Raw genomic sequence first — 13,371 nt, forward strand, 5'->3', positions numbered from 1 at the left:
AATAAAGCGTGGCACGAGTCGTTCCGAGAGAAAGTAAGGGAGTATACGACAGCGAATAGGTACTGTTGAACAGTCACTTGGGTACAGTAGCGGAGTAAGCCCCGACGGTGGGGGCGCAAGCTCACCTTATCGGCCATTACTGCCTCGTAAAAACCCTCCCGTTTCACCTCTGCCACCGGTATCCAACCTAAACCAACCTCTCTTCTCGGCCGTAAGCAGACTCCTTTTACTCTATTTTTGCTCGCATACGGTGCGTGCCCAAGTGCATAAATATCCATAATATAACGACTTTCGCTCTATCGGCTTATCCTTCCGCGTTCGACTTGGATCGGTCCACTCGAAAAGTATAATTGATCAATGGTTTGATCAAAAATAAAAAATGCAAATATATATATATTATTTTTATAGTCTTCCACATAATATCTCCTGATATATAACTACTAGCAGAATAGTGCTTACTAAAAACCTCAAATGCATGTTAATAAAGATATTAAACATGACAAAAACTTAAAGGTTTATAAATAGACTCATAGTGTTACAACCCTAAAAAGAGTTGTAACATACGATTGCGATATAGCAACTTGCTTTCAAATACGCAAGATTAATGTGTGTTTCAACGTCTTGATATAAAACAAATCGTGTAATAAAGTAACGTTTCAAGTTGATCTATGTTGATCTGTTATCAAAATGTAGAAAACGTACAAAGTCACATGGCGCACGACTCATGGATATACAGTTACAATTCCAAACAGCCATTGTATCCATATCATACTAAAACAAAGTTTATATCAGCATGATGTCTGTTATCGCGACGTAATCAAGTGTTCTACCGTCCAGGCTACTACCCCTCTGGGCATCTCTACCCGTCCCCTTTGTCACCCTGTGACACCCCCACGATTCTCACGCCAGGTTGTCATGCCGGGTTCGCACCGCGCGGGAGGGTGTGGAGTTACGGCGCTGCGTTTTTAACGGTTATTTGTCACACGGACCCCATCGAGTCTGGTTCCCTTCCATTTCGGAATCTTCTATCAAACCTTCCTATTATCCCCGGCAGAATCATTCTCTCCATGTATTTTATTGGCACGCGTACGTTCCGAAACGTGAACGAGGTAGATCAAGAGCGATAGGCTTTTTCGAACTTTATATAAATAAAATTAAAAGCTCTCTATCCTAATTAAATCAATTTCTTATATGTATGCAAATAAGAAATATAGAATACTGTAACACTACTTGCTATTTATTATATACGTATAGCGATTCATTCTTAATTATTTTGTAAATTAAGATTTAGAGATTTAGAGATTAATTAAGATTTCCGTAGAGAAAATAATATTTCTCTTACAAAAAAAAGTTTATAACATAAAACTGTAAAGTGTAAAAGATAAAAAAAAAAGAAAAATACTTTATATATTTTTTGACTTGTTAATTAATTTAATGAATAATAAAATTCTTTATTTTTCATGAGACATCTATATAGGAAATATATTTACACAAATTTTGCAAAAGTGCATAATACCGATATATAGAAATTATATTTCCTTTTTAATAATTTGCTCGCATTTACATGTTTCAAATTCAAATTAGGAATCTTACTCTGCATGACGTCTCATCCATGAGATATCGCGTACTAAACGAAATTAGGGGATGAAATATCAAGATTACCGCACTCCCCGTGAAGTAAAAAGAGATGCGTATAGCTGTTTAACCGAAGGGGTGGATAAATTTTATGCTGAGACCCTAAAATGCTTTCATTTGGAGGAACAAAGAAGAAGGAGATCGGCAAGGCATGCCGGGAGGGATTGGCTGGCTGAACAGCAAAGTGGGAAAACCGTGGAGCACGTTTAGAAGAGCGAAAAATATTTCGGTCGTTATTCACGCCTTTCTTGAAAAATGTTTGCCCGTATATTCTAAAAAATTTCAACATCGCGAAAACCTTCGTCCGACGAATTGTTCTTCCAAAAGTCTGAGTTGTAATAAAAAGAGTTTAAAGTCATCATATCACGAAATATTGTGAGAGATAAACTTTTTTTCTTTTACAAACTCTCGAAATTATTTAAAAAATTTCAAATATTCGTCAATTTATAATTATTAATTCAATTCGTTCTAACCAATTCTTGTATCGTTACAAAAAGCACACGCTAAAAAGGAAAATGATCTTGAAAAGAACAATATATTGGAAAGATCAAACTTGGAACTCGGATTGTTGAATGAAAAAAATTTCACCAAGTAATCAAATGCTTTTTTCGGATCGTTGAGAACAGTTTCAAATGTGAAGGGGAATGCCGGTTGAAAGAGATCTGCCGAGTTTCGACGTATTCGACCATAAACTGAGGCAGGGAACGACTTAACTGGTTGCCAACTCTAACAAGAACAGCCAATACGTTGATTGCTGCTGGGGATTTGCCGATATAACTTTGCAAAACACAATGCCAAAGCTTGCCTTCGGTAACCCTCACTCCTTTTCCGCTTCCCTCCCGTGCTACGTACACGTATATATACGGAGTCGAATCATACATGGGACCAATCAAATCAAAGTAAGTGAATTGGGTCCATGAAGGACTTCCCAGAGTTCCTCCTGAGATATCTCCTGTAGGCTTACCCCCTCGAGTTTCCGCAACGTTGGGCAGTTTTTGTATGTAAGATTAACGATACATCAATCGTAGGGAGGCCTTGTATTTCTTGCTTCCAAATTAAATAATAATTAATGTTCGAATACATATACGTTATATATAGAATTTTAACCAGATCGAATTATATTTTTGAAACATAATAAAGACAAAAATCTTATATATAGACAAAGATTAAATGAATGTAGATACTGTATTATTATTATGCACTTGTGTTTTCCAATTGTAATGTTTTTTTTTTAATTTAAAATTTGAAAAACTTTTAACTGTACTAATTAATTTGATAAATTTTCAATAAACTATTACTTGCATAGAATATATTAAAGAGTTACATACGTTTGACAGGCCTTAAAACTAGATCAAAATTAACGTACTTTTATTGCACGTAAATTCTGTTTTATTAAAAAATAAAAATACATGTCTTGTGTAGAATAGTCTTTTGAGAATATCTCCCGAAATTTTAAATAAAAAATATCAAAAATTGAGGTTTTGGCAGCTATTTTCCCGAAACAGTGTTTTAAAAATCAGCATCAGAAATATCTCGGATACCTACTAATGAACCGATTTACATGAAATTTTTTACAGTTACTCTCAATACATTAATCTAGTGCTTGCCATAGAATATTTTCTATTTATGACTTAGTTTTTTTTATAAATAAAAGAAGACAGATTTTCGTAGTTAAAAATCGCATAATTTCGCAATATTCAATATTTTTAAAATCGGCTATGACAAGCACTAGTTTTCTCCATCTATTATAATTTAAAAATTTTTTTTCATTTTACGTGAGAGGTATCTCTGATACCGCGAACGCGGTATTTTTACATTTTTACAAACACCGTTCGAGAAAATAGCTGCCAGAACCTCGATTTTTGAAAAACATTCTCAAAAGACTATTTTATAAGATAAGTATTTTTATTTAAAAAATATATATATAATTTTACCACAATAAATTCGTTAATTTTGACCTAGTTTTAGGCCTGTCAAACGTATGTAACCTTAACTCAAGAGATGTTAATGTTATATAAAACAATGCATGTATTTATAGTAAGTATGTACTGTTACGTACTCTGTTATAATATACGTGCTATTATTTTTTAAAGTTAAAATATATCTTAAATTAATTTTTGTATTTTTACAAACATGGCAATAAAAATTAATGGAATAAATAATCGTATACGAATATGCCCGTTTGACGCATCTTTCTGTATTATAAATTATATCGACTCTTTTTTTACTTCCTTAGTTTCCTTCATTTGGAAATACTTAACATTAAATGCCCCTTTTGAGCATATCCTACAACAATATTCCGTTTCATTTGAGGCGCTACAGTCCGTTCACGTATCACCAGTTTTGGTCTTCCGGTGCCATCCGGAACGCGCTCACGCTCTCGAAGAACCCTGTTTGCACGCGGCATGGGAGTACCGAGGACACTTGGTATGAGGAACGCGTAGCTACGCAGCAAGATCGTAGCTCAACGTGGGATATACCCTCCTCCAGCCTTGCCAAGGTAGGTAATCCTCTCGGGGGCGTGAGTTACTGCCTAGCGTCCCTCGCGTTCTACTCTCTTCTCTCCCACCTTCTTCCATACCTCCCAGATTCCCTTCCACGTCTCCCTTCCCTTTCACGCTCTACCAGGACCTTCGTCTCGTTTTCTGCCAGGGCGTCTCCTCCTTCTCTTTACTCTCTTCTTCTCGCTCTCTCTCTCTCTCTCTCTCTCTCTCTCTCTCTCTCTCTCTCTTTGTCTCTCTTCATACTCTCTTTCCTCTCTCAGGGGCTGCCAAGAAAGCACTGGGAGAAAGTTGGCGGACGAAGGGAGAAGGTAAGATGTTGCTACGTGGCACAGCTGGAGCGCATTAGTCAACCGTAATTAATAAGTTATATACAACGGAGACTAACGAAGAGCGCGGCATTACACTACCGAGACATCGTCTCTCTTTTAGGGGAGAGGCAACGCGACCTCTCGGGGTGTGACGACGGAAACCTCAACGATCATAAATACATGCTAAAAACCTGGCGGCATAAATAAACTAAGGGTTGACACTCGCAAATGAGGAACAGCAAAGACGTATATTTCTTCTACGGCTACCAGTAGGATTAGTGGTCAGATAAAACGCTTATAAAATTCTGCTGCATCTCGTTGCTGCGTGTAATAAACTTAACGTTTCTTACGTTAGCAATAAGTCGAGCGAATAATTCAAATTATAATAAAATATTGAGAAAGAAAAATATTTAGAGAAATTGAGTTTACGATTGCTTGAAATAATAAAATTTGTAACTGCAGTATAAGACCTATAAATCACATATACATATGTCATTTATAAAAAACTTATCATTTAACAAATACAAAGAATATATATTTATACTCAAGAAGATTCATCAAGCCAGTTATCGAATTATATATTGTGTGAAGTGGAGTAATCTTTTCAGACCGTGTGATTTCGAAATACAAAGTTGATTTGGTAAACTCGTTCTTACGTGCAATCGCGTAAAACGATGCAGCATACACTGGGAGAAATTATGCGACGCGGACAAGAATGCCGCCAGTAGCTAGTGGGATATACCATAAGAGGACCGAAGGGAGCTATAGCCTATTCGAGAATAAGATATCAGCTTTAGCGTGCGAGCACTTTTTAAATAAGCGCCGCGAGCAAGGTGGCGACTTTACTCCCACGCAAGTGAGACATCTGAGTAAGCGGAAATAATGAAAGAAATGACCAAGATTTTCATAATATCGCATCGTACAAGTTGTCTGGAAATTTGTATTAGCTTTTATATATTTAATCGTTATCAATATTTTTTATCTTTATAAATAATAATTACGTAATATTTTAATATCCAATCCTCCGAAAAAATGATTTGATATAAAATCATGTTTCTACAAAACCACAAAATCAATCATTCGTACCGCATATTATATATAATTATAACTGACCATTTGCAATCTACGAATGTATTCTAAACACATTTTTAATTGAATAATTTGCTGATCATAATCAGCACATTGGGTAGTTGCGATTTGCATTGTCGAAACAGAACGAAGGTCGATCATCAGCCGTCATTCGTATACTACTCAAAATAATACTCGTCCTCTGCGTTTTAATGAAGTACGTGACTCGATCCGTAGACGGAATATCATTAACGCGCTTCTGAGTTACGTGATTCGTTGTAATTCATCCATCGCCGCATCTGATGACACGGAACGAAGACACTGATTGGCTGACAGTCTGTCGAAGCACGCAATTAATTGCGAGCAAAAAGTGGTCGGCAGAGATCCTGACGATAATTTCGCGTGTATCCCCTCAAGAAATTTAATTAACACACACACGCGAACATAAGCCGTTCCTCTTTTACTCTTTTTCATCTCTCGTTTCCTGACACTCGAACAACGAGAGCGAAATGGAGAACGGGAGCGAAAGGAAGAAAGAGGAAGCTGGGAGGAGGAGGAGAAGAAGAAGGCGAAAGAGAGGGAGGGAGGATACGAGGTGGCTTCTCCACAACGAGCCAGCTGCTACTCGCGGTAATCGTAATAATTATGCAAAGACCGAACGCAACGGTGCATCTCGAGCGAAAGGGAAGAGAAGGAGAACGCTGTGGGACGGGGCAAGCAAAAGGAGCAAGCCGAAGTGAGATGGTGGTGGAGATGGCATGCAAAGGAGGCTCGGCATAGGTAAGCGAACCGAGCCGGTTGTAAGGCGACACCTCGCGGCTCCGTACATCTTTCTCCGTCTCCCTCGTTTCCCCGATTCGGCGGGGGAAAAGAAACGACGAACTTTCCCTTTCTTGTTGCTTTTCGTTTCCACGCCCAGGGTTTCCATTCCACAAAGTTCTACCCAAAGTCATTGTTGTTTCCTCGTGCGAAAATCTCGTCCAAGAGAAACGATGGTTTACGATTTGACGTATTTCCCATTGTTCCACCTTGTTTATTTTGAATGCCCATCGTTATTACAATGGCGCTATTTTGTCAATGAATTTACGATTTTCCTATGACATTTTTTTACGTTCGACTATTATTAGACAGACGCTTGGCAAAGTATTCTCTTGAGCGTAAATAATCACCGAAAGAAGCGAGAGACCAAAAAAGGACATTTCGAAGACGAAAGATGGTGGAGAGCCCAATACAGGTGGGTAACGTCGCGACACCTTCTAATGAAACGGATCGTCTGTCTTACTTACATCGCCACGCATCTATAAACTCGCATGCCTGGTAACACGCACACAAAGTCGACGCGTATGCGTATCCGCCTGTTGTAAGAGGAAGGGGGGACATGGTTACCAGCGGGCAACCGACCCACGAACCATCCACATATATCTGCGTCCTAAAAGGAATTCAAGAATATATTTTACATATGCTTTATTGCCGCCTTATTTCCAACTCTGCGGCCATGGCCCTCGAAGAGAAGATCGCAGTGGGTGCGTACAAATGCATTCCGTCTCCACAGAAAGCTGTTTGGATTAACGCACAAAGTTGCGAGAATTTTGCCGCGTAATTCCGAATGCGAATCTTCCTTTCGGACTGTCGGATGCATTATTATTAATTCGTAAACGAAGTGGCAACGATTAGAGCTAATCAGCCGTTTCTGCAGACGCCCAAACGCGTTTACTTGATAAATTACGAAGATTGTCTCTTTGATGAAGCTTTTCGAGATATCCGACGTTCTAATTATAGATCGAGATAAACGGCAGGGAGAGCGATGTAAATCTCCTACGTATTCCCTCGTGGCTACGTGTCTCAGGGTAATGACTTAACTTATACGCATTAATAAGTATATCGGACTAGATGATTTGATAATTTGCAAGCGGGGATACGGATTGCCGGCGAACCTTTTTACGTTCTTTTGTGATACAGAGGCTTCTTTCAGAGCGGAGCAAGACATAGAAGGCAGGTCTCCTGTTCTTGCGATTCGACGAAGCCCCGGGGGGCCTACCAGTACGTACAAGCGCTGCCTGAAGGGGAAGGGGGAAGAGCCGGTTCCGACGAATAAAACGCCATCGCGCGTTTAACCTGCAAGAAACTATGATTATCGTCCGGTTGAACTGCACTTTGAATTTGGATTTTCGGAAACGATACGTTAGATACTATCCCAGTGCGCAATTACTAGTGATTGCTACGGACAGGTTTGAGAAATTTCGTAGGGAGAGCAAATTATACTTGACGCGTCGAAAATTTAAAACGTGGCGCGCGCGATATAATAGCAGAACGAAACATTGTTCGCATTTAAAGAGCCGCAAAAAGACAATCTTGGGACGAAATATCTCTCTGCGAGCTCATAGCTTTGGAGATGCAAGATGACGACACAGCGAATATATATAATTGCTATGACGCGAACTTCTTAAGATAAGAACGTTATTATAACCTGTAATATTTATCTCTTTTTTATTGCAATTAGGTCCCTAAAAAAGTTTCTAACAAATATTCAATATAAAATGTAGAGTTACAGTGAAGAAAAAATTTGCTCCGTTATTCAACGTATTCCAGTAGTATATAGTTTTCATCTCTCGTAGACTAATAAAAAGAAGGGAGGGTTATAGAGACGGAAATGCGGAAGAGGGCAAAAGGCGCGATTGTTCCATAGCACGAAAATAATAATGAACTCGCGTAAATCAAGAAAGTTGGAGGGTGAACTACTCGCGTAATAATCCATTCACACATATCCGCAATACGCGAGAGCGAGCTGCCAAAAATGTTCTCCGCGGCAACCTTTCCGGCATATTAAAAAGTCTGTCATGTGCGTGGCTCACCAAATCCAAAAATAACGGATACTCCGCGAAAAAGTTGAGCGAGACGGATCGGATTATCGAGCGACGCGTAATGAGTCTCCGGTTCTATCGAGATGTCCGGGACTTCGACCGAACTCCCCGACACGCTATGGATTATCTAGATTCCGCGATTCCGCGCAAAAGGGCGAAAAAACGGAAAGGGTTGGTTCGGTCCGGTTGGTTGGCGAATGGTTAGCTGTTGCAGGTTGGCCGGTCTCGCGGTTAAGATGGACGAGGCGGCACGCTACGAGATCTTATCCAAGCGCAGCAGCGGCCACTGAATCATTCGCTTTGAATAGGGCTTCACTCCCTATATTATATCTATAGATATACTAACCTCATACCTACGCCCATGTCCACGAGACAATATACCCTCTTTCGTGAGGGTATATTGGAAAAGAGAGAGAGAAAGCGAGAGCAAAAGTGTCACAGAGGGAGAAGAAAATAGTAAGATCAATCAAATACGAAGTTTAAAATATCTTTTATTTAAGTAATTTTTTTCAAAAATACACTATTATTCTTATTTCGTTAGTTACTTTTAGACCTTTATATTTTTAAACTAGAAAGCATTGTGTATATTAAATTATTGTATTACATAGTGCGGTACCCTACCATGCTATTATCACAGATCGCTACCTTAAATATTGCAAAAAATGCTCTCTATGTAGTTTCATAATTTACCAATCCGCAATATTCGCTAGAATCTTAATTAGCGTAAATCATACTGTATTGCAGTTACTACATTTGAGTCTTTAACAAATTCTTACAAATCTTGAAAATTGATAGCGGAAAAATTCTTCGAAAAGATTAGCTACAAGAAGATCAACGAATATAAATAAAAAAGAAGGCAATGTAATATAAAAAATGATAGATATCATACGACGAAGTAGAATTTTACTTCGTGTGTACTTGTAATGATGCGTTAGCCAAATACCTTTCTGCAATTTTTATAGAAAATATATTACCGTAACGTGCGTTATATATAAATTATAAATATTTATTACGAAGAAGATACACGATAAGCAATCCGTGCGAAGAGCAGATATTAATATTAATTATGTAGCTCTTATCGTGTCATGCACGTACATGAATCGTTTAGTACGCTCAATGACTTAGGGCGGTGCATTACTCCTCTCAAGATCGTTCATTAGTGATAAATTCATTAACTTGATGAAATATAACATAAGAGATAGGACACCAATCTATATCTTAAGTCTCCCCGGCAGTAGTCGGGCAGTAGCGTCGCCAGAGGTGGGGGAATAACCCGGGCTGCGCTCGAAAAAGAGGTTCGTGCCGTAATTGTAAACATTGGATTAATGCAAATGCGCGCTTAAAAGCTTAATTGCTTTGATAAAGCATGGCGGTGCATTAAATTCAAATGCATGTAAATTAATTCAAATTTATGAGAAATAGGTGGACGCGGAGCACTTACTGGAAAAGAGGGAAAATAAAAATTAGTCCCCGCGGGGCCAGCCCTTGCGATGAGACTCTTTTTTCGTTCTATACCCCCTTCCTGCCTCCCTACCTCTCGCGCTACCCCATGCCCTCCTACCAATTCCCTCTACCGCGCCACTCTGTTTCGCCAACACGCCATGTTGCAAACCAGATTGGTTGTGGTGCAAGTATCGCCGATAAATTTCGTCTTCGGCTTTCGTCTGATAAATGTCGAATTTGAACACATCGATCGACTGCGTCGGTAATTAACAAACGCGAGCTTCTTCATTCGAACGCTCGGGTTAATTAAAGTCAATAACTAATATATGTTCTGCGAGACAAGCGCGACTAATTAGAAATTGTTCAACTGTATTAGCAATTACATATTCTTCAATAAATGTGCATATATGTCCGATAATATTTTTTACACTGTCAAGTTCTTCATAATTATCAATTATAATTTCTTCTTTTATTTTTGTAACAATATATAATATTCCAATAATAATTATAATAACATAAATATAAAATTAATTTCCAATTGCGTTTTAAATTGGGCAGTCTGTACATTTGATTTATTATAGACAGTTTATGATCGCAAAGGATACGGAACTTTGTAAAGTTCGAGTTATGATAAAAAAATACTTTTCATTGATATCATATCAATTAAATAATAATCGTGTGCATCCCACAACTGCGATAAAGATTCATCAATTTCTTTCCAATCTTGATCTATAGATAAGCCCCTTTTACAAGAACTCGATTCGCGGTATCGAAAACCAACCAATCATTGACGCCGCGGCAACTTTATCGTTGTTACTCACTCTCGCGCCAAGGTTACTCTCCGGAGGGATTACATAAATTACACCGGAATATTATCCCTGTCTATACAACAGATTGATTAATGATAATGTATTAAAACGATGAAATTAGCATCGCGCGATTTCTGGGCTTTTACGACGTGATATAATAAAAGTTTAATGAAATGACGTAATTTAAGATTGATGATAATTAGGAAAAATGTATTTAAATTAGCATATATAAATATATCAAAAGCATTATATATCGTTTTGGACTGTAGTCTTTAGCAAAGTTTGAATAACATAATTTTCATTTTTGCTTTTTTAAGGCAACACACGTGTGTATGTGTAATTACCATGTTATTAAAAAAATCTCAGCAACATTAAAGAAAGTGACTAAAAAGCATGTATATGCGTAAAGAATTATACACATTGATACCATTACAATATCGTTGTAAATATACTGTGAATAATTGTGAAAAGATGCAAACCACTAGGTAGTAGCATAATGCCCATAAGGCATGAAAACTCGTCGACAATTTTATTAATGTTAGAGGTAACTTGATTCAATCGATACGTAGTTAAGCGTTAATAAAATTACTGCTGTAAGCTGCTGTAATCATAAGCCCTACAGTAAGCTGCTTGTATCACGCTATTTGCTGTGATCATCGGCAGTCTCGTTAACATTATAGTGCACACGAAATGTTGCTTAACCACAATTTTAATCCAGAAAGGAATGAGAATTGAAAAAATTTTATTTTTTAAGATAATATCCCTCTAAGAGATATAAAAATAAAAAAATTCTTATCAAAATAACGCAAAAGTGATTAATACTTATACACACTTTAATTTTGAATATTTTGATACTTTCAAGAAATAGTTTTGAAATTTAAAACTTTATATAAAAACTTGAGAAAAGAAAAAAGATGTTTAGATATAAGAAAGATATAAGATATATATCTATAGAACATGTTCGAGAAGCGATCATCTTAAATGTGCGTGCCCTAAACATAGTAGCACGCAGGAGTTACCAAGAGATGTAGAGATCAAACGTAACTAATCATTATATCGGTCTACATCCAGTAGACCATTGAGTTGTTGTAAAGATATCTTTAGCCTTTTCTCACCGAGTTTTCTAACGCATTCGATACCACCATTATTATCGCATACTCAGCTGCCTTTCCGCTTACAGTAAACGAGACCATTTATTCGGTTTTACTTGTTTTTCATAACGCAATATAATTCTTCGTCTCATTACTTGTAGCTTTACCCTTGTAAACTTGTGGCTATCATCGCTACTCGCTAATTTGCGGAAAACAGTAATTACATCTTCTTTTTGCGGAAGAAAAAAAACAAGTATAAACAAGCGTTGTGGTACCTGCTTCTACTTTTTTAACAATAGAATTTTTTTTGTGTACCGATATTTAATTTTACGTAACACTATCGCATCACAAAATCTCCGTAAGACGCGCGAGCTTAGCTCCTCCTATAGTAATTATTCTCGTTCCGACCAGTCAAGTGTGGCTCAAACCATTCCTTCGTTACTCTTCACCTTCTTCGCTTCCACCTCTTCGTCGTCCCTTTCTGCATTTTCATTCTCCGAGTCTCTCACGAAAGTATGGCTACGCGAGTTCCCTAACTAAAAGTTCTTTTCACAAATTGCTGGTTATTACATCAGACGTTACATCCATGTAGTTGTTATATGTTCACCGATGCGGTTTTGTGCCACCTCGTTTATTGAAACTCGTTTTTCTTTAGTATTTTTTCCCTTTTTGTCTTAATCATTAATAATTGGTGAATTATAACATAAATTGAATTTAATGGAAGAAGAAATGTAAAGAAATCTGCGCAGTTTAAATTACCATTCTAGCGATTATTTCTACAAAGTCAATGATGTAAAATTGCATTTTTTAACGTTTATAATATGTATATTATTTAATGTCGCGATATTGACTTATATATATATATATAATATAACCTTCGATCATTTTTTTTTGTTGTTTTCTCTTAATATAATACAGTTGATTAGTTGTTTTCCAATGTTGTTAGTTGATATTCCAATGGTTATGTTATTCATTCGAAACACGGAGAATAGAAGTCTACCTGACATAGAAAATAGCAAGGAAGGTAGAACACGAAGAAGAGAAAAAAGGGATAGAGAAGGACCGGGTACAATAAAGAGGGACATCTAAATGAGGAGTGAGAAAGAAGAATGGAACGACAAACAGTTAAGAAAGGCAGCCATGGAAATGATGGAGGGAGAAAAGAAGACTGAAAGGCATCGCGAGGCGAAAGAGTGAAGCGCATGTACGAAGAAGAAATGAGGGGGCAGGTGAGGAGGCAGGAAGGGGGGATATCAAGAGCGGACCTCCCAAGTTGCGGCGAAATGGCGGATCATCATCGTCGCGTCATCCGTGAGCCGAATACTCTTGTACCTCGATTATTAAACTGCCTGATACATTGCGTATTCTGCTCGTCGCCGTGTTAAAAAAATTATTGAGCCAAGTATCTGAAATTCCTACTTATAGCATAAACGAGTTTTAATACGATGCTGTACATTCTTTTTGATCATCGACCGCAAACTTTTGTGGATTTCGTAAATAATTGGATTTTAAAATTTGTGGTATGCATTATTAATCCTTTAGAATATATATGCGTACATTTTACACTGCTACTATTATGTACATAATTTCATTATTGTATATTATTAAATTATTAGATTATTAACGTTTTAACATTTAGAAAATTATTTACA

General features: G+C 37.4%; 2 protein-coding genes across 4 annotated transcripts in view; one reads left to right on the plus strand and one right to left on the minus strand.

The window, feature by feature from the left end:
- LOC143908206 (uncharacterized) overlaps positions 1-13,371 on the plus strand; it is a 66,639-nt gene that overhangs the window by 42,512 nt on the left and 10,756 nt on the right. The window lies entirely within an intron of this gene.
- Positions 1-13,371, minus strand: part of LOC143908202 (uncharacterized) — a 371,145-nt gene that overhangs the window by 678 nt on the left and 357,096 nt on the right. The gene's annotated exons all lie outside the window — the stretch shown is intronic.

This window comes from Temnothorax americanus, unplaced genomic scaffold, assembly GCF_048541705.1.
Source record: "Temnothorax americanus isolate GAGA-0224 unplaced genomic scaffold, ASM4854170v1 Scaffold9, whole genome shotgun sequence".
Lineage (NCBI taxonomy): Eukaryota > Metazoa > Arthropoda > Insecta > Hymenoptera > Formicidae > Temnothorax > Temnothorax americanus.